We start from the raw sequence: 20063 nt of genomic DNA on the forward strand, positions 1-20063 counted from the left end.
TGTGGCTGCCCTCACCAGCAACTTGCCTGCTCTTTTCTTATACCCCCCACTGTCCAGAACCCCACGGACTAGCTGATGCCTGTCAGACTCCACTTAGTATGCATATGGTTCAGATTAGCTGCTTAGTATTATGAAATCACCCATCCAGATTAATGCATACAGTTTTGTCTATCAGTCTGACTGGTTATATCATTCCATTCACTGCTTTTTAACCACTCCTTTGTTTTATACAAAATTGCTGACAGAGCTGACAAAGACAGTGTTTATATTTTTCTGTTAGATTTAAAGGCAGAATTGAAGGGACAGTAGAAGTGAGTAAGGGTTGGGTTGGGCAAGGAAAGGTGCAAACTGTAACCGGAAGGTAAATTACACTAAAGAGCTAAAGAAAGGAACTGATAAGTAGAATTAGGGAAGAAAAGGTCTGAAAAACAAAGCTATGGAAATAGAATCACATATATAGTCTTCAGTTTTTTTAATTGTTGCTTTTGATCTTTTAATGATTACTTAGGATATATTTTTGTATTGGCTAGTTTATTAAGTCGTGAAATAGGCCACCCAATAAAGTGTTTTTAGGGTCATTGGGTCAACTTTCTTCATTTAAACACATGACTTTATTGGCCTATTTTAAAATTTCTAGGCTTGCATTTTATTCTGTGGATTTCTCTTATTTAATACTGCATCCATTTATCAATAGGTACGTATAAAATATAGCACAGGAAGGTTAACTTAAAATCTTAACTCATGCATCAGGGAATTCATAGACTGGTAACCAGAGCTGTGTATAGGTGTGATAGTAATACAGAGGACACTCACTCAGACTTGGGGCTTTGTAGATGTGTGCCCTACAGTAGGTGATATCACCAGCTGAGTTTGGAAGGGTGACTAGGAAGGCAGGGATAGAGCTTTAGGAAGGATATTCCTGTCAGCAGAAAGAGCGCACCTGAATTTGGTGGTAAGAAAGTCAATGCCTTTGCCTGGGTGACTCAGTGGGTTAAGCCTCTGCCTTCCGCTCAGGTCATGATCTCGGGGTCCTGGGATCGAGTCCCACGGGCTCTCTACTCGGCAGGGAGCCTGGTTCCTCCTCTCCCTCTGCCTGTCTCTCTGCCTACTTGTGATCTCTCTCTCTGTGTCAAATAAATAAATTTTAATTATTGTCCAAATTTGAATGGTAATTTAAAAGGGAAAATAGCATATTTCTTTAGGGCAATTAGTGAAAGACAGTAGAGGCAAGGTGAAATTCAGGGACAAGCCTGGGGATGCAGGAGATTTCTCTTCCACAGCTCTACCCTGACAAAACATTGGCAGTCCTGTATGATTATTTTAATTTTACTTTTGAAATAACAAACATAATACTAGTTTCTTTTCCTACCTGTATTCTATTTGCTTGACTTTCTAAAACCTGCAGTTTCTTTGAATTTTAAAAATCTTAAAAAAAGCCAATGCCCTTTTCAGGGAACTGCGGGTACTTAGATAATGGTTGAGCTTGGGGTTTTGTAGGGCTGGTGATGAATCATGAAGCCTAATGTATGATTATAAGAAGTTTTGGGGACGACTGGATGGCTCAGTCGATTAAGCATCTGCCTTCAGCTCAGCTCCTGATCCCAGGGTGCTGGGATCGAGTGCGGCACTGGGATCCTTGCTCAGCAGGGAGCGTACTTCTGCCTCTGCCTGCTGCTCTCCCTGCTTGTGCTCTCTCTCTCTGAAAAAAATTCTAAGTTGAAATACACTTTCTTTGTATTCTGTCGCCAAGCATACATAATGTTTGGAGACCTGAGAGAGAACGATACCAACTCCCACCTAATTTGCCTCCCTCTTACTGAAAGCCAAGTTCGTCTGCCCATTGCTGTAAAGGCCAATACTCAAGAGACGAATGTTTATGGTAAAGGAATATGAACTTTATTCAGCAAGCTAGCCATGTGAGGAGAAGGTGGGCTCTGGTCCAAAGGCCAACTCCAAGCTTTCTGCTTGGCCAAGAGATTTATAAAGGGAGTGCCGTGATCTGTGACATTTCTTGATTACGTGTAGACTCGGTAATGCCAGCTACAGAGTTATCTCGGTGCTTGGAGGTTGTGCAAGAAATTCTAGTTCCATGGTGCCCAGAGGGGGTTGTGCGGGAACATCTGAGTCCTTGGTATCCAGGCATTGTGTGAGAGTGCTCTGTTCTTTCTGCAAAGGAGGGCGAGGTCTACAGATGTGTAGAGGGAGGTCAGTGAAGTCATTTGTATAACCTTAAAAATGAAAAACATTTTGCTGAAAGATTACTGGGCTAAGCAGAAAGCTAAGGGAGCTTCAAACAGACTTGTTGGCCACTGTGGCCTAGGCACGTTCTGGTCCTTTATTCCCCAAGGCCAGTGGTCTGCAAATTTCAGAGTAAATTAATTCTGTTAACAGATCAAGGACTTTAAGTCAGCATGTGAGGATTGTGGGACCTTGATGCAAGTTAACCCTTAAGACCTGCAGGAATGCTGTGACAGCCCTACTCCATCTCTGATTAGCTTCACTGAAGTTATTTATTTGAGCCTTACTTCACCAGAAATGGAGATTTTAACAGTTTCTACTTAATTTTTTTTGAAAATTAAAGGAGATAATCCATTTCATTCAATGGATTAAATTAAATGAATAAATTAAAATATATTAAAAATGAATGAAATAAAGGAGTCCTTCATAGCCTCAAGTCTGTTTTACCTTTTTGCACAATCCTGCGGTAAATTCCCAATATGCTGGTCACCTCACACTCATTTCCATGGTTGCACACTAATAGCATAAGACCAGTAGTTGAACACCACCTCAGGATCTTGGCAAAAGAGACTGGTCTGCAAGTAACACCTTTTTTCGGTGTTACAGTTTACCAAATAACAAAGGACTGGTCGTACACACTTCTTTTAAAAAATATCTCTTTCTTTGATTTTCATCCCCATGAAAATTCTCCTTTAAATGCATTTGAATTGTCTACTTCTTTATTCTGCACATTTGAAACTTTCAAATACAGCGTGACTTTCCTCGACCCAGCAACCTCCTCACTAGAGTGTATGCAACTGTTTCCACAGCTCTTCCTCGGAGAGCCACATGGCTCCTTCCAGAACCTGTCTCGGGCCACTGCTTAGATACCACCTTATCTGAGAGGCCTTCCTCATCATCCTATTTCAGGCACTCAACTGTCCTTATTTTGACTGATTTTTCTTGGTGCTGATCACTCCCCGACATACTGATCCCCGCCCCGCCGCCCCCTGCCCCCCCCCCCCCCGTCTGCTTGTTCCCTCCCATCTAGGCTACAAGTTCCATGAGAGTAGAGACTTTATTTTAAAAGTATAGGATGGTATCTGTCACATAGTAAGAATGCAGTGATTATTTGCTGAATGAGTAAATAAAGGAGTATGATTTTAGATGGTAAACCCTGGTGTGTGTGTTGCAGGGGGCGGGGTGTATTCCACTTGGAAAGAAGATAGTGAACAGACAGAAGGTTGGGTATAGACAAGAAAGAATGATTTTCCATTTAGGCTGGAGAGTAAGGTACTTATCAAGAAAAGAAGAAATTAAGATTAGAAAAAAAAAAACAGTTTGGGAAAAATTTTGGAGGGCCATGGATACCAGTTTGTGAGTTCATAAATTAGTAGCATAGGGCAAAGGAAGGAGTTACTGAAAGTTTTAACTGTGGCATTGGGAGAGGGGCATTGGTCATGATTGGTATCCCTTTTTTTGCCTTGCTCTCTCTAGTCTTTCTCAGTCCTTTATTCATCTATTCCATAAATACACCCTGAGTACCTACCACGTACAAGCAGATATTGGGGGATATGAAGATCTTGCCTTGCAGGATCAAGTGGTTTCATTGCAAAGTAACATGTGAAGGAGTAGAAGTATTGAAGGTACTGTGGTAGCGCAGTGAAAAGTGGGGGGGAAAGCCTCATTGGGAGTTGGGGAGGTTTGCAGGGCTGGTCAGGAAAGCTTTCAGAAAATGACAGTGGAGCTTGTATCATGACATAGGCGTTCCCTGGGAGGCAAAGGCTATGGGTGTTCATGGAACTGGAAGAACTGAAAGGGATTTGAGGTGCATGTAGGACAGTAGGCAGAGAAAAAGGTAGAAAAGCTTTTCCTGGTAATGATAATAAGAATGGGCTATCCCATCTATTATGTACTGGCTATGCATGAGAGGCAGACAGGGCTGGATCCTGAGGGTTCAGATCCCCTAGTAAAGAGTGTCCTTAACCTGGAAAGCAAGGATTTTAATTAGAGGGGTTTAAATAGGAGAGCGGGGGGCACTTATATAAATATGAATTAGGGCCTTCAGTGCTGAAAATACATTTGAAAGTACAGGAGAGCAGGACTTGGTACGGATGAGTTGTTTGGTGGGAAAGGATAGGGGAGCAGTTTAGGATAGTGTTGAAAGATTTTAGGGGACTAATAAATAACACCTCTGCTTCTGAGTTAGGAATTATTGAGCTATATCAGTTAGGTAGATGGATGTCGAACATCTGTCCCTTAACTCTTAAAACAGATTTAACGATATAGCTTCTGTTGTCAGTGGTTCAGTTGGGCCCATCTCCTGTGGTAGACAAGTGAGCTGGTCCCAGCTTAGCTGGACTAGTAGGCCTACCTGGCAGGGAACGAGCCTGCCTGACTAAGCATGGTGCAGAGGTAAACGAGAATACATCCTTTCTGCAGATGAGGCAAGTCAGAAAGACAGAGTTGCGAGAGGAATTTTTTTTCAGTTTCTTCTACCAAATTGACCAACGAGGTCAGTTCTTCTGGGGAAAAGAGAGTGACAGAACTGACAAATGATGTCATAGGTTGGGTTTTCTAGAAATTTGGCCTTGAGATGGAGATAATGTGCAGGTAGTGACAGCTGTCGGGGGGGAAGGAAGGACATAGGATCGTGCAGAGGAAAAAGCTCAGCTACAGTGCTGTCTCAATGGAAACTTCTGCTGTGCTTACAGGGACAGAGACGGGAGACCCTTCAGAGCTTTCCTGCTTTGGGACAGGAGGGCTGGGCCTTTATGCCTGTGCCTCTGTTAGACATTGGAATGTGGCCACTCAGGGAAGGAGGTCTGATCTTGGGCAAGGCAGAAATGGCTAATGAGACGAATGTGCCATCACAACCTCCTTCACAGATGCCAAAGCTGTTCCTTTTCTGCTTTTCCCTCCTGGGAGTGGGGTGGACATTCCGTCTTCTCTGGAAACATGAGGACAGGCAATTTGCTTCCTTCTAATCTAAGAGAGAACTCCGAGGTTTTTGACTTGAGTATCATTGTGGGTGGTAGTACTATTCACTGAGAAAAGGGGAAGGGGAGAGAATCCCTAAAGTAAGCCAAGTAAGAAAGTACAAGAGGAAGGAGGAGGACATCAGGTCAACCCAGCAGCTGTCCAATATTTGTCTTCTGTGCCATTTTCCAGAACAGTGGAATGCAGAGACCCTGTTTTCTCACTGCTTTTTGGTTTTCCTTTTGGGCCCATAATTCAGGGAATATAATACAAATTGAGTTCTCTCCTTTTCTTATCTGTTATTGAATAGAACTGGCTGGGAAAAAAGGAAAGCATAGAAAATTTCTTTATAGTTTTGTAAATGTGTTTTCCCCATGGCTTTTCGAAACCACCAAAGCTATCTGCCATACTGTTTTAGGGCAGTGGTGTCTAGTAGTAGGCTACCCAATTCCGTGCACTTCGGTGACTCCATGAAATAGCATCTGCCTTATTAAATATCGTGCTCTTATTTAGCGTGATAAAGTGTCCTCAGCATTTCATAGTTTTGCAATATAAATATGGTAGGTAGTATTTGCAGGGTTCTAGAAAATGTGCAAACACTGCTCTTCTCATTCTCGAGTATTTTACATCCATTCAGTGTGATCAGCATTCATTCTACACATGAAGTTGAATTGTGAATGTTTATGTCTCTCTCTGTGCATATTTTGGGGAGTGGTAACTGTCTCCTGAGTCATTAATGTGAAGACACTGAACTTATTATTGAACTTCCTGGAGTAAACGTTTGTTTCCTCTGAGAGGGCAAAATGGGATACCATTTGTGTTCTTGAATGGGTTTTTTAGGTGGATTTCTGCTTATTTTAATTCTAAATTGTATCAGATTGTTTTTTAGTAAGTTGCCACTGCTCAAATGGGCCAGATTTAGGCATTTATTGCCAATTAGGAACAGGATGTTTGAGATGTTTGGTGATGTTCTCCGGATGACCTGTGTTATATTTTCTGTTTATTTTGTTTTATTTTTGTTTTATGATCATCTTGGCTTTTCCATTAAGCCATAACTTTAATTGACTTGGCTTCATTAATAGAACATTGACCAGATCCCCTTCTATAACTCCCAGCCTTCTCCTTAGTACAACTCCTTCACCCAGTTCTCCTGATGTGCCCCAACCTCATTCTGGGGTAAAAAGGGAATTTTTAGGTGTATGTGTTACAGGTGTAATATATGTTTCTAAGACATAGGCTCACTGTATTTCAATCCAAATTTCCTGGGCAGCACTCCTTGGGCTGTTTGGGGATAAATTCCTGTGAAAAGTAAAGTTAAACAGTAATGTCTGTAGTGGAGGTCTTTCATAGTGAATAGCCACCATTGAGGGCCATGTGGATGTCTGCACTACATGTGGTGACATGATCTCTACATCTGTTTTGAAGTTCAGTTGTTTCCCAGACCACATGTGCATTTCTTTAGGGAGCTGACATTCATCCCTCCCAGGATTCAGGCATTATAAGCTGGTAACTGTAACTGGCTTACTCTCTTTGACCTAGACATTGTTACACTTTATCTTAGTTTGACTATTCCTATCAGATCTGGTTCTATTTAATATTGACAACATTGGAGTTTCTATAAATTAGCAGCATGGCAAAAGAACCAGACATATTTAAATCCATAAATCTTGATTTCCAGGTCTTTTAAAGGCTTTTTGGTTTAAATAGCCCTTTACTATATACTAGACACAAGCAGTACTTATAAAAATGCTGGCTATCAGGCAGCTTTTGTAGCTCAACTAAAACTAAAAAACAAAAACAAAAAACCCTCAGCTGGGTCCTTCTTTTAAGAATCAGAAAGTTCAGATTTCTTCTGGCTCTGCTATGAGATACTATAGAAATTACATATTTCATTTCCCTATCTTAAAAAAAGGGAGAATACTGTATGACTCTACTTACATGTGATATCTAAAGTAGTCAAATTCATAGAAACAGAGAGTAGAACAGGGGCTAGAGAAGGGCAAAGGGATTTGTTTAATAGAGTTTGGTTTTACAAGAAGAAATGTTCTAGAGATCTGTTGCACAATAATGTGAATATTCTTAACACTACTGAACTGTGTATTGAAAAATGATTAAGGTGGTAAGTTTCATGTGTTTTTAATCACAATTTTAAAAATTTAAAGAAATTTTGATAGATAGTGTTACTCTTAATTGGATGTATAGTATGTGTTTTAGGTGAATTATCTTATTAAATATTCACGACTCCATGAAGGCAGATATCCTTACCCTCTGTCATAGAAAAGAGAATTTAGATTTGGAGAAGTAATTTACTAGCTAGAAGTGGCAGACCATTTTGGACCTAGGTGTGACTTTAAAGCCATTCAAAAAATACATTGCTGCCAGCTAGACTTAAGCCAGTCTATCTCTACTGCTTTGGAGTCTGTGGTTCTAGGATTCTGAGATATCCTAGGGACCCTGCAGAGATCTGGAGTCTGTGGTTCTAGGATTCCAAGATGTCTTAGGGACCCTGCAGAGATCCTCCAAGTGAGTTAAATGAAAGTTCAAATGTTCAGGTATTCCGAGATCATCCCCCTATCATTTATACTGAACTAAAATTGCATGCTAGATTTAGTCTGTGATACATCAGGAACAACAAATGCCTTTATGGGAGGCCAAGGTGTCAATTGTGAGAATAGTTAAGGGGTTAATAGCTATAACTTCTGTGGAAAGTAGAGACTGAGGAGGGCCTTTACTATTTCTTTCATATTTTTTTTTCCTGCTTTTTGAGTTTTTAATAACAAGTATAACTTCTGTTTTGGGTTGAATTGTGTTCTCCCTAAATTCATATGTCCAAGTCCTAAATCTCAGAACCTTAGAATGTGATCTTATTTGTAAATAGGATCTTTGCATGTGAGTTGATTAGTTAAGACGATGAAGTCAGCTGAAGTAGGGGGGGCCCCCTTATTCACTGTGACTGGTGTCCTTATAATAAGGGAAAATTTGGACACAGACATGCACAAAGGCAGAATGCCATGTGAATATGAAAGCCGAGATTGGGGTGCTAGTCAAAGAATGCCAAAAATTGTCAGGAAACTACCAGTCCTGATGACGACCCCTTGATCTTAGAACTCTAGCATCCAGAACCCTGAGACAATAAATTTCTGTGGTTTAAGCCACTCAGTTTGTGGTACTTTGTTATAGCAGCCCTAGCCAACTAATACATAATTTCTAAACAACAACAACAACAACAACAACAACAACAAAACCCCCAAAAGTTAGCCATGATTCCTGGGAGTTTATCCCAAATAGTATTCAAATTAAAAAAGGATCTTTATATATGATGTTCATTACAGTAATTTTTATGATTGGAAAAAATGAGAAGCAATGCAAATGTCTAAAGTTTAGTGGTTAACTGAATTACAGCATATCTACTTTTTTATAGCAAATCTATTTGAAGAAATATAATGTCATTTTGCATAGCCTGTGAAATGTGAAAAATGTGTATAACATAAATAAAAAATAGGATGTAAAATTATTTATACAAAACAATAACAGCTGTGCAAAATATATATCCTCTGACTAAGATTATAAGCAGAAATGGAAAAACTTTTTTAGGATAGTGGGATCTGGGTGGATTGTTCCTTTTAATATTTCTTTTAATTTGTATGCTTTTGTTTCATTGAATTACAATAATGTATTGTGGTTGTAACACTATCTTTTTAAAAATCAACTTTATTGAGGCAAATTTTACATACAGTAAAATGTATCCTTTTAAAGTGTGTAGTTTGATAGTTTTGACAAATGTGTACATCCTCCTGACCACCACCACAATCAAGAAATAAAACATTTCTGTCATCACAAAAAGTTCTGTATTGCCCTTTTACAGTCACTCTTTCAACTCTGGCCTTAGTCAACTACTGATCTGTTTTCTGTCACCACAGATTTGCTTTTCTCTTTTCTATTATTTCTTATAAACAGAGTGATATAGTTTTGATTCTTCTGTCTGGTTTCTTTCATCCAGAATAATGTTTTTGAGATTTTTCCATGTTGTAGCTTATCTGAGTAGTTGTTTGGTTCCTTTTTAGTATTGAATATTCTTTGTATCAACACTCATTTTGTGTATCCATTTATGTGTTGATAGCAATTTAGATTATTTCTGATTTTTGACTATTATGAATAAGTTGCTGGAACATACTGTGTAAGAGTTACATAATCATGTTTTAATTTCTCATGGATAGATATTTAGGATTGGAATTGCTGGATTGTGTGATACATTTATACGTAACATAAATGGTTCACATTCTTACAAGCAATGCATGAGAGTTCAAATAGCTCCACATAGTCACCAACACTTAGTATACTCAAGTTTGTTTTGGTTTTAGTCATTCTTATGGTTGCATAGCGGTCTTCTTTTGTGGTTTTAATACAAATTTCCCTTATCACTTGATGTTAAGGCATCTTTTCATGTGCTTATTGTTTCTTTTGGGATGTGTCTATTCAGATATTTTGCTTATTTAGAAATTGCCTCCTAAAAATATTGCCATCTCATTAAATGTAAGAGTGCTTTTTAAAAAAAAATTTTTTTTTCCTGATGATTCATAGACCTGTATCCCTAGGGCAAATAATACATTGTATGTTCATAAAAATATTTTAGCTACTGTTTCTTTGCCAGATATACATATTATACATACATTATATATATATATATATACACACACACACACACACATACACATATATATGTTTTATATGTAATATATGTGTATATGGGGGGACATTCACTCCATCTGTGGCTTCCCTTTTCCTTTTTTTTTTTTTTTTTTTTTAAAGATTTTATTTATTTATTTGACAGAGAGATCACAAGTAGGCAGAGAAGCAGGCAGAGAGAGAGGAGGAAGCAGGCTCCCCGCTGAGCAGAGAGCCCGATGCGGGGCTCGACCCCAGAACTCCGGGATCATGACCTGAGCCGAAGGCAGAGGCTTTAACCCACTGAGCCACCCAGGCGCCCCTCCCTTTTCCTTTTCTTAATAATATACTACAGGTGCCTCAATTTTAAATTTTGGTGAAATCTTTATTTGTCCATTTTTTTCTTTCTGATTCAAACTTTTTGTGTCCTCAGAAATTTTTGGCTATACTTTATAAAAAAAGTTTATAAAGATTTTCTCTGTGTTTTCTTCCAAAAATTTTATAGTGTTAGCTTCTATTTACATTTAGATATATGATCCACTTTGAGTTACTTTTTTATATGCATTTGAGGCAAGGGTAGAGGTTTGTTTTCTTCTAAATTGATATCTAGTTATTCCAGATATATTTATTATCAGTTTTTTTTTAAAATGAGATTCTGATTGGAATCTATAGATCAATTTGAGGAGAATTGACATCTTAACAATATTAAATGTTTCAACTCAGGAGCATAGTGTAGCCGTCCATTTTTTTTTTTTAATTTTTATTTTAAAAAGATTTTTGTTTTTTTGAGAGAGAACAGAGCAAACGAGAGAGAGAAAGAGAGCACAGGCAGGAGTGAGAGACAGAGGGAGAGGGACAAGCAGACTCCCCACTGAGCAGAAAGCCTAATGTGGGGCTCGATCCCAGAACCCTGGGATTATGACCTGAGCTGAAGGCAGACACTTAATCAGCTGAGCCACTCAGGCTCCCCTAGCTGTCCATTTATTTGTATTTCTTTAACTTCTCTCACCAGTATTTTATAGTTTATAGTATACATTTCTTTTTTTTTAATTCTTAAAATTTTAAAAATTTATATTATTTTTAATTATTAATACAGTGTTACATTAGTTTCAAATGTATAATATAGTGATTCAACAATTCTATACATTACTCAGTGCTCGTCATGATAAGTATATTCTTAATCCCCTTTACCTATTTCATGCATCCTACAACCCACTTCCCCTCTGGTAACCATTCGTTTGTTCTCTGTAGTTAAGAGTCTGTTTTCTTGGTTTGTCTCTTTTTTTACTTTGGTCATTTATTTTGCTTCTTAAATTCCACGAGTGAAATCATACAGTATTTGTCTTTCTCTGATTTATTTCACTTAACACTGTACCCTCTAAATCTATTCATGTCATTGCAAATGGCAAGATTTTATTCTTCTTTATGGCTAAGTAATATTCCATTGCACCTACGTACAATTTCTTCTATGTACAGTTTCTTCCTTGTGCATTCATCTACTGGTGGACGCAGTTGCTTCCATAATTTAGCTATTGTAAATAATGTTGCAGTAAACATAGAGTACATATATTTTTTTGAATTAATGTTTTCTCATAATTTGGGGGTAAATACCAGTAATGGAATGACTGGATCACATAGTAGTTCTGTTTTTAATTTTTTGAGAAAGCTGCCTACAGTTTTCCATAGTAGCTGTACCAGTTTGCATTACCACCAACAGTACAGAAGGCTTCCCTTTACATTCTAGCCAATAATTGTTTTTCTTATGTTTTGATTTTAGCCATTCTGACTGTGTGAGATGATATCTCATTGTAGTTTTGATTTGTATTTCCTGATGATTAGTGATGTTAAGCATCTTTCATGTATCTGTTGGTCATCTGTGTCTTTGGAGAAATAGACATTTCTGTCTGTTCGTGTCTTCTGCATATTTCTTAATTAGATTATTTGGTTTTTGTGTGTGTATTTAGTTGTATAAATTCTTTATATATTTTGGGTATTAACCTTTTATCAGATATGTCACTTGCAAATATCTTCTCCCATTCAGTAGGTTGCCTTTTAGTTTTGTTGATTGTTTCCTTTGCTGTGCAGAAGCTTTTTATTTTGATGTAGTCCCAATAGTTTATTTTGTTTTTGTTTCCCTTGCCTCAGGGGATAGATGTAGAAAAATGTTGCTAAGACCAGTGTCAAAGGGATTACTTCCTTTGTGTTCTAGGATTTTTATGGTTTCAGGTCTCACATTTAGGTCCTTAATCCATTTTGAGGTTGCATTTTGTTTTGTTGTTTTGTCATCCACTTTCATTTTTTTGCATGTACCTGCCCAGTTTTCCCAGCATCATTTGTTGAAGAGATTGTTTTTTCATTGCATATTTTTTTTTTAAGATTTTGCTTATTTATTTGACAGAAATCACAAGTAGGCAGAGAGGCAGGCAGAGAGATAGAGGGGGAAGCAGGCTCCCAGCTGAGCAGAAAACCCGATGCGGGGCTCGATTCCAGGACCCTGGGATCATGACCTGAGCTGAAGGCAGAGGCTTAACCCACTGAGCCACCCAGGTGCCCTTTCATTGCATATTCTTGCCCCCTTTGTTGAAGATTAATTGATATATAATTGTGGTTTTATTTCTGGGCTCTCTATTCTGTTCCATTGATCTGTGTCTTTTGTTGTGCTGGTACAATAGTGTTTTGATTACTGGAGCTTTGTGGTATAACTTGAGATCTGGGATTTTGATACCTCCAGTTTTGTTCCTTTTCAAGATTGCTGTGGCTATTCATGGTCTTTTGTGGTTCCATACAAATTTAAAGATTATTTGTTCAAGTTCTGTGAAAAATGCTCTTGGTATTTTCATAGGGATTGCATTAAATATATAGATTGCTTTGGGTAGTATGGACATTTTAACAGTATTTTTTCTTCGAATCCATGAACATGGAAAATCTTTCCATTTGTTGGTATTGTGTTCAATTTCTTTCATCAGTATTTTATAGTTTTCAGAGTACATGTCCTTCACCTCCTTGGTTATGCTTACTCCTAGGTATTTTATTATTTTTGGTGTAATTGTAAGTATAATTGTTTTCTTAATTTCTCTTTCTGGCACTTTATTATTAGTGTATAGAAATGCAACTGATTTCTGCATAATTAGTTTTGTGTCCTGTAACCATTCTGAATTAATTCATCAGTTGTAGTAGTTTTTTGGTAGTTTTTGGTAGTTTTAGTTTGGTAGTTTTGGTAGTTGTAGTAGTTTGGTAGTTTTTAGGTTTCCTATATATAGTATCATGTCATCTGCAAATACTAAAAGTTTTACTTCTTCCTTACCAATTTGGATGCCTCTTATTTCTATTTCTTGTCTGATTATTCTGGCTAGGATTTCCAGTACTATATTGAATAAGTGATGAGAGTGGACATCTTTGTCTTGTTCCTGCTTCCAAGGGAAAAGCTCTCAGTTTTCACCATTGCATATGATGTTAGCTATGGGTTTTTCTTATATGGCCTAATTATTAAGTTGAATTATTATGCTCCCTCTAAAGCTACTTTGTTGAGAATTTTTATCATGAAGGGATCTTATTATGATTATATAGTGTAATTCTTTGTCTCTTATTATAGTCTTTGTTTTTTTAAAAAAGATATATTTTAGAGAAAGTGAGAGAGAAGGAGAGAGTGGAAGTCAGGGGAGGGGCAAAGGGAAAGAAGCTCAAGCAGAGTCCCTGCTGAGTGGGGAGCTTGATGCAAGGCTTGATCTCATGACCTGAGCTGAAATCAAGAGTGAGACACTTAACCAACTGAGCCACCCAGGCACACCAGTCTTTGTTTTAAAGTCTGTTTTTGTTCAAAGTAAGTATCAATACTCGACTTTTTTTTTTTACTTTCATTTGTATAATAATTGCTTTTCCATCCCCTCACTGTCAGTCTACATGTGTCTTTAGATCTGAAATTAGTCTCTTATAGGTAGATAAGTCTAGCTTTTTTCTTCTTTTTTAAAAGATTTTATTTATTTATTTGACAGGGAAAGAGAGAGAGAACACAATCAAGGACTGTGGGAGAGGGAGAAGCTAGCTTCCCACCGACTAGGGAGTCTGAGGCACGGCTCTATGCCAGGACCTTGGGATCATGACCTGAGCCGAAGGCAGATGCTTAACGACTGAGCCACCCAAGCACCCCCAAGTCTAGCTTTTTTATCCATTCAGAGTAATTATTGATAGACATATACTTTTTGCCACTTTTTATTTGTTTATGGTTGTTTTTGTAATTCTTGTCTCTTCCTTTCTTCTCTTGCTCCTTTACTTTTTTTTACAATTTGCTTGTGTTCTTTAGTGATATTCTTAGATTCCTTTCTGTTTATGTTTTGCATGTTATTACCAGTGTTTGATTTGTGGTTACCATTAGGTTTATATATAACATCTTAAGCATATGGCAGTTTATATTAAGTTGATGGTAGCTTAAGTTTGAACCCATTCTTTGCTCCTCCCACCCTCACATTTTAGATATATGGTGTCATATTGTCATCCTTTTATTATGTAAATCCCTTGACTGATTTTTTTTTTTAAGATCTACTTAATTTTCCAGGTTTTATGCTTCCTACTTTTCTTACTTCTACTTACTGTCTTTTTATTTCCACTCAGAGCCTTTTTAACATTTCTTGTGTGGCTGGTTTAGTGGTCTTTTTGTCTGGGGAACTCTTTATCTCTCTTCCTATTCTGAATGATAGCCTTGCCAGATAGAGTATTCTTGGTTGCTGGTTTTTTGTTTTGTTTTGTTTTCTTCAGTATTTTGAATATATTGTGTCACTCTCTCCTGCCTTACACTGTTTCTGCTGAATGAGCAGTGAGAGCCTTCTGGGGTTTCCCTTGTATGTAGATGTTTTCTTTTCTCTAGCTTCTTTTAAAATTCTCTTTATCACTACGTTTTGCCATTTTAATTACATATGTGTCTTGGTGTGGACCTTTCTATGTTGATTTTGTTGGGGGCCTTCAGTGACTCCTGGATCTGGATTTCTGTTTACTTCCCCTAAATTTTATGCCCCTTTTCTCTCTGTTCTCCATCTGAGATCCCTTTATTTATTTGTTTTTTTAATTTAATTTAATTTTTTCAGCGTTCCAAGATTCAAGCAAATGTTATTACACTTGATGATGTCTCTGAATTCTCCTTGTCTGTTTTCATTTTTTATTATCTTTTTCTCTATCCTGTTCAGCTGGATCATTTTCCATTATTCTGTCTTCCAGGTGACTGATTAGTTCTTGTGCTTCCTTTAGTCTACTGTTTATTCCATCCAGCGTATTTTTAATTTCATTTATTGAGTTCTTCATCTGTGGTTCTTTTTTTTAATGTTTTCAGTCTCTTTGTTGAGGGTCTCCTTTGGGTCCTCCACTTTTCTCAAATCCAGTGAGTACCTTTATGACCATTACTTTAAATTCTCTATCAGGCATATTACTTATCTCCATTTTGTTTAGCTCTCTTGTGATTTTTGTCTTGTTTTTTTCATTTGGGACACATTCCTCTTTCTCCTCTTTTAGTTTAAGTCTCTGTTTATGTGTTAGGAAAGTCAGTTATGTCTTTTATTCTTGAAAGTAGTGGCCTTATGAAGAAGAGGTCCTTTACCACAACCTGGCACTTCAGGGGGTGTTTCCTGTGTCTGTTGTACACACCCTGCTGTTGTGGCTGAGCTGCATTTGCCTTCAGTCCAGCCATCTACAATGACTTTTCTTTGCCTGTTGTAGGCATGGTTTGGTCCCTCTGTTAGTGGGCCAATCTGGGGTTTCCTTGGTCTTGAGTTTAATCATACCAGGTATTTGTCAGAGATGCAGCAGCACCAAATTGTAGGGTTCTTTCCCTGTGTTGTCCTTGGAGAAGCTTTTATTGCTGGGCAGGGAATACAGTTGGATCTGATATCTGCCCCCATCCCACTTCTGAAACTGCAATTGGACTGGTGTGTGTGGTCATCTCCCACCCCTTTCTGGGGCAAGAGTCACTTTGGAGTGGTGCTGACCCTGTAGGGGGTGCTTGGTCATTGCCAGGCTTGTGGCACTGCTTTGGATGGTCTGTGGCTAAGGGCATATTGGAGGGGTCAAGTCCATAGGAAAACACAGGGGCAGACTGATAGGTGCCAGCAAGATTGTTCTGGCCTGTTTTGGGTGGGGACCTACAGCTGCCTAGAAAAAATCCTCCCAGCTCCTGGCAGGTTAAAGGGGATGGATCCATAGGAGAAGGGGGCAGGGTGTGTGCTGCCAGCAAGGTTGTGATGATCCACTGTTGGAGGGGTCCTGCAGCCACCAAGGAAAACTCTTGCCATGGCCAAGGTGGAGAGGGTGAGTCCAAAGAGCAATGCAGTGGTGGGACTTGCTGTTAGCAATTTAGGTAGAGTATATTGGAGCTATGCTGGTTCCCACAGATTTCCATGTATCTAGCCTGGGGGGAAGGAGAGGGAAGTGGTGCCCACCAGCTCTTGTATCCCTGGAGAGGTCTTTCAAAGATCCTTGCCCCTCCAGCATACACTTCAAAATTAGTAAATAAATCTCCTTCCCATATACTCCAGGTGTTTTTAAAAATGCTGCTTTTGTGCTGTGTATCAATGGGGGATGTTTGTTGTGTTATCTCTTTAAGTGGAACTCCACTCTCCTGGCTCTTCCAGAGTCAGATCTGCTGATTTTTTTTTTTTTTAATTTATTTATTTGACAGAGATGACGAGTAGGCAGAGAGGCAGGCAGAGAGAGAGGGGGAAGCAGGCTCCCAGCCAAGCATGGGGCCCGATGTGGGGCTTGATCCCAGGACCCTGGGATCATGACCCGAGCTGAAGGCAGAGGCTTTAACCCACTGAACCACCCAGGCGCCCCTCAAATCTGCTGATTTTTAAAGTTGCAGATGTTAAGCCATATTGCTTGTTAGGCTCCTCTGGCTTTCAAAGCCAAATGATACAGGGATTCATCTTACCCCGTGGGTTTCCCATGCCTGCTGTGTCTGGTGGGGATCTGCCCCTCACACCACTCTGTGCCTGCTGTGTCCCTCCTGCAGATATCCCGTGGTTGTCTTTATCTCCCATCTGCATCTCTGCTCTTCCTACCCTCTTCAGTGTGGCCTCTTCACTACATTTAGCTACATTCTGCCAGTCTTCAAGTTGTATTCTGGGTTATTTACATCAATGTGGGTGTTACCTAATTGTGTCAGTGGGACAGTATGATCTTATGATCCTCCTAGTCTACCATCTTTCCCAGAAGTCTACAGTGTACATTTCTTGCACATATTTTGTTAAATTGATATCTAAGTATTTTATGTCTTTGGATGCTTATTATTTATTTTGTTTTACAGTCTTTTGTGGCCAATACATAGAAATATACTTTTGTTTATTGCCTTAGTGTCCTGGGGCCTTGCTGAATTTATCAGCTTTTCATAGATTCCTTAGGATTTTGTACATAATCATATCTTAATTTTTATTTCCTCATCTATATGCCCTTAATTTTTATTCTTGTTTAATTGAACTTGCAAATCCTTTAGCACAATGTTGAATATATGCTTTGAGAGCAGACACCTGGATCTTAGGGGGAAAGCGTTTAGACTGAGTATTAGCATGACTTTATTTTTTTTTTTTTAAGATTTTATTTATTTGAGAGAGAGAGAAAGAGGGAGAGCACAGAGGAAGAAGCAGTCTCCCTGCTGAGCAGAGAGCCTGATGTGGGGCTCAATCCCAGGACCCGGAGATCATGACCTCAGCCAAAGGCAGATGGTTAACCTACTGAGCCACCCACGTACCCCTAGTATTAGCATGACTTTAAGTGGATTTTTTCATAGGTGTTCTTTATAATGTTGAGCGAATTCCCTTGTATTTATAACTTACTTAAAGTTTTTATGATAAATGAATGTTGAATATTTTTTATTTTTCATTTTACTTAATTTTTAAGAATTGTGGTCAAATATACATAACAAAATTTACCATTTTAACCACTTTTTTTCTGAAAGATTTTATTTTTTAGGTAACATCTACACTCAATGTAGGGTTCAAACTTAAAACCCTGAGATCAAGAGTTGCATGTCTATTGACTGAGCTAGCCAGGCGGCCCCCATTTTAACCATATTAAAGTGTACTGTTCGGTTGCATACATATGTTCATATTATTGTGCAACCATCAGTACCATCCCTCTTTAGGGGATTTTTCATATTGCAAAACTGGAATTTGTATCCATTGAACAATAACTCCACATTCCCCATCTGCCCACCCAGCCCCAAGTAACCATCATTCTACTTTCTGTCTGCATGAATTTGACTATTCTAGGTTTCTCGTGTAAGTGGAATCATACAATATTTGTCATTTGTGACTGGCTTATTTCATTCAGCATAATGTCTCCAAGGTTGTGATACATGTTAGAATTTCCTCCCTTTTTAAGGGTAGATAATATTCCATTGTGTGTATATACCACATTTCATTTGTCCTTTGACCTGTCAAGAGACATTTTGGCTGCTTCTGCTTTTTATATATTATAAATTATTATTTTTATATATTATAAATCATTATATATTATATACTATTTACTATATATTATAAATGTGACTTTTTTTCCCCTTTTTTTTTTTTTAAAGATTTTATATATTTATTGAGAGAGAAAGCACGAGCAGAGGGGAAGGGTTGGGGGAAAGAGAAAAGCAGGCTCCTCGCTGAGCAGGAAGCCCGATGCGGGACTTGATCCCAGGATGCTGGAATCATGACCTGAGCCCAGGGCAGACACTTAACTGACTTGGCTACCCAGGTGCCCTACCATACTGTTTTTCATATTGTCTGGAGTGTATTTCCATCAGCAGTGTATGGCAGGGCACCAGGAGTGTACTTTTTTCAGATTGTTCCAACACTTATTTTCTGTTTGCTTCTTTTTAGTAATAGTCATTCTAGTGGTAAGAAGTGGTTTCTCATTGTGGTTTTGCATTTTTAGTTCTGTAATGATTAGTGATGTTGAACACCTTTTCATATGCTTATTGGCCATTTATAAATCTTTAGAGAAATGTCTGTTCAAGTTTCTGCCCACTGTTTAACCAGATTGTTTTGTTTTGTTGTTAATGAATTGTAAGACTTCTTTATATATTCTGAATGTTGACCCCTTATCAGATACATGATTTATAGATATTTTTTCATATTAGGTGGTTGTGTTTTACTATGTTGACAGTTCCATTTGATGCACACGAGTTTTACACTTTTTAATGAAGTATCGATTATCAGTTTGTTGTTGTTGTCTTGTGTTTTTGGTGTCGTATGTAAGAAATCATTGCCACATACAAAGTCATGAAGCTTTTCCTCAATGTTTTCTTCTAATGGTTTTGTAGTTTGGGGCCTTAAATTTAAAATTTTGATCTTTCTTCAAGTAACTTTTGCATATGGGATAAGGTAAGTGTCCAACTGCAGGGATTTTTTTTTTTTTTTTTATTTTTTTTGCATGTGGATATCCAATTTTCCCAACTCCATTTGTAGAAAAGATTGCCCTTTCTCCATTGAATGCACTTCACACTTGTTCAAAGTCATTTGAATATATATGCAAGAGTTTATTTCTGGGCTTTCTAGTCTGTTCTGTTAGTCTGTTTCATAGTACCATATGACTACTGCATGGTTGTAGTAGATTTTGTAATCAGGAAGTGTGAGACCTCTACTTTGTTCTTCATTTTCAAGATTGTGTTGTCTATTTAGAGACACTTGAGAGTCCATTTGAATGGTGGGTAGATTTTTTAGTTTTGTGAAAAACATCATTGGGATTTTGGTAGGGATTATGTTGAATTTATAGGTTGTTTTGGGTAGTACTGACAATAAGATTAAGTCTTGCAACCAATAGATAAGGGATGCCTTTTCTTTTATTGGCATCTTCTTTAATTTCTTCTAGCACATGTTGTAGTTTTTAGTTTTTAAGTCTTCTTTTTGCTAAGTTTATTCCTAAGTATTTTGTTTTTTTCGATGCTATTATAAATGGCATTGTTATCTTAATTCCTTATTGGTGATTATTGTTCATATAATGAGAAACACAACTGATTTTCTGTGTCAACTTTGTATCCTGCAACTTTGCTGAATTCATTTATTAGTTCTAACAGGGTTTGTTTTTGTTTTTTGTTATTGTGTTTTTGGTAGAATCTTTATGGATTTCCATGCATAACATCATGTCATCTTTGAACAGAAATAATTTTACTACTCAAGTGTAAATAGTTTTTATTTCTCTTTATTACTAAATTGCCCTGAATAGAGCTTTCGGTT

The 20063-nt window shown here is 38.0% G+C and overlaps 1 protein-coding gene across 3 annotated transcripts in view; it reads left to right on the forward strand.

Annotated features, from left to right (window-relative positions):
- The window catches only part of FANCC (FA complementation group C), a 283214-nt gene that overhangs the window by 100691 nt on the left and 162460 nt on the right, over positions 1 to 20063 (forward strand). The gene's annotated exons all lie outside the window — the stretch shown is intronic.

Source organism: Meles meles, chromosome 11 (assembly GCF_922984935.1).
Source record: "Meles meles chromosome 11, mMelMel3.1 paternal haplotype, whole genome shotgun sequence".
Lineage (NCBI taxonomy): Eukaryota > Metazoa > Chordata > Mammalia > Carnivora > Mustelidae > Meles > Meles meles.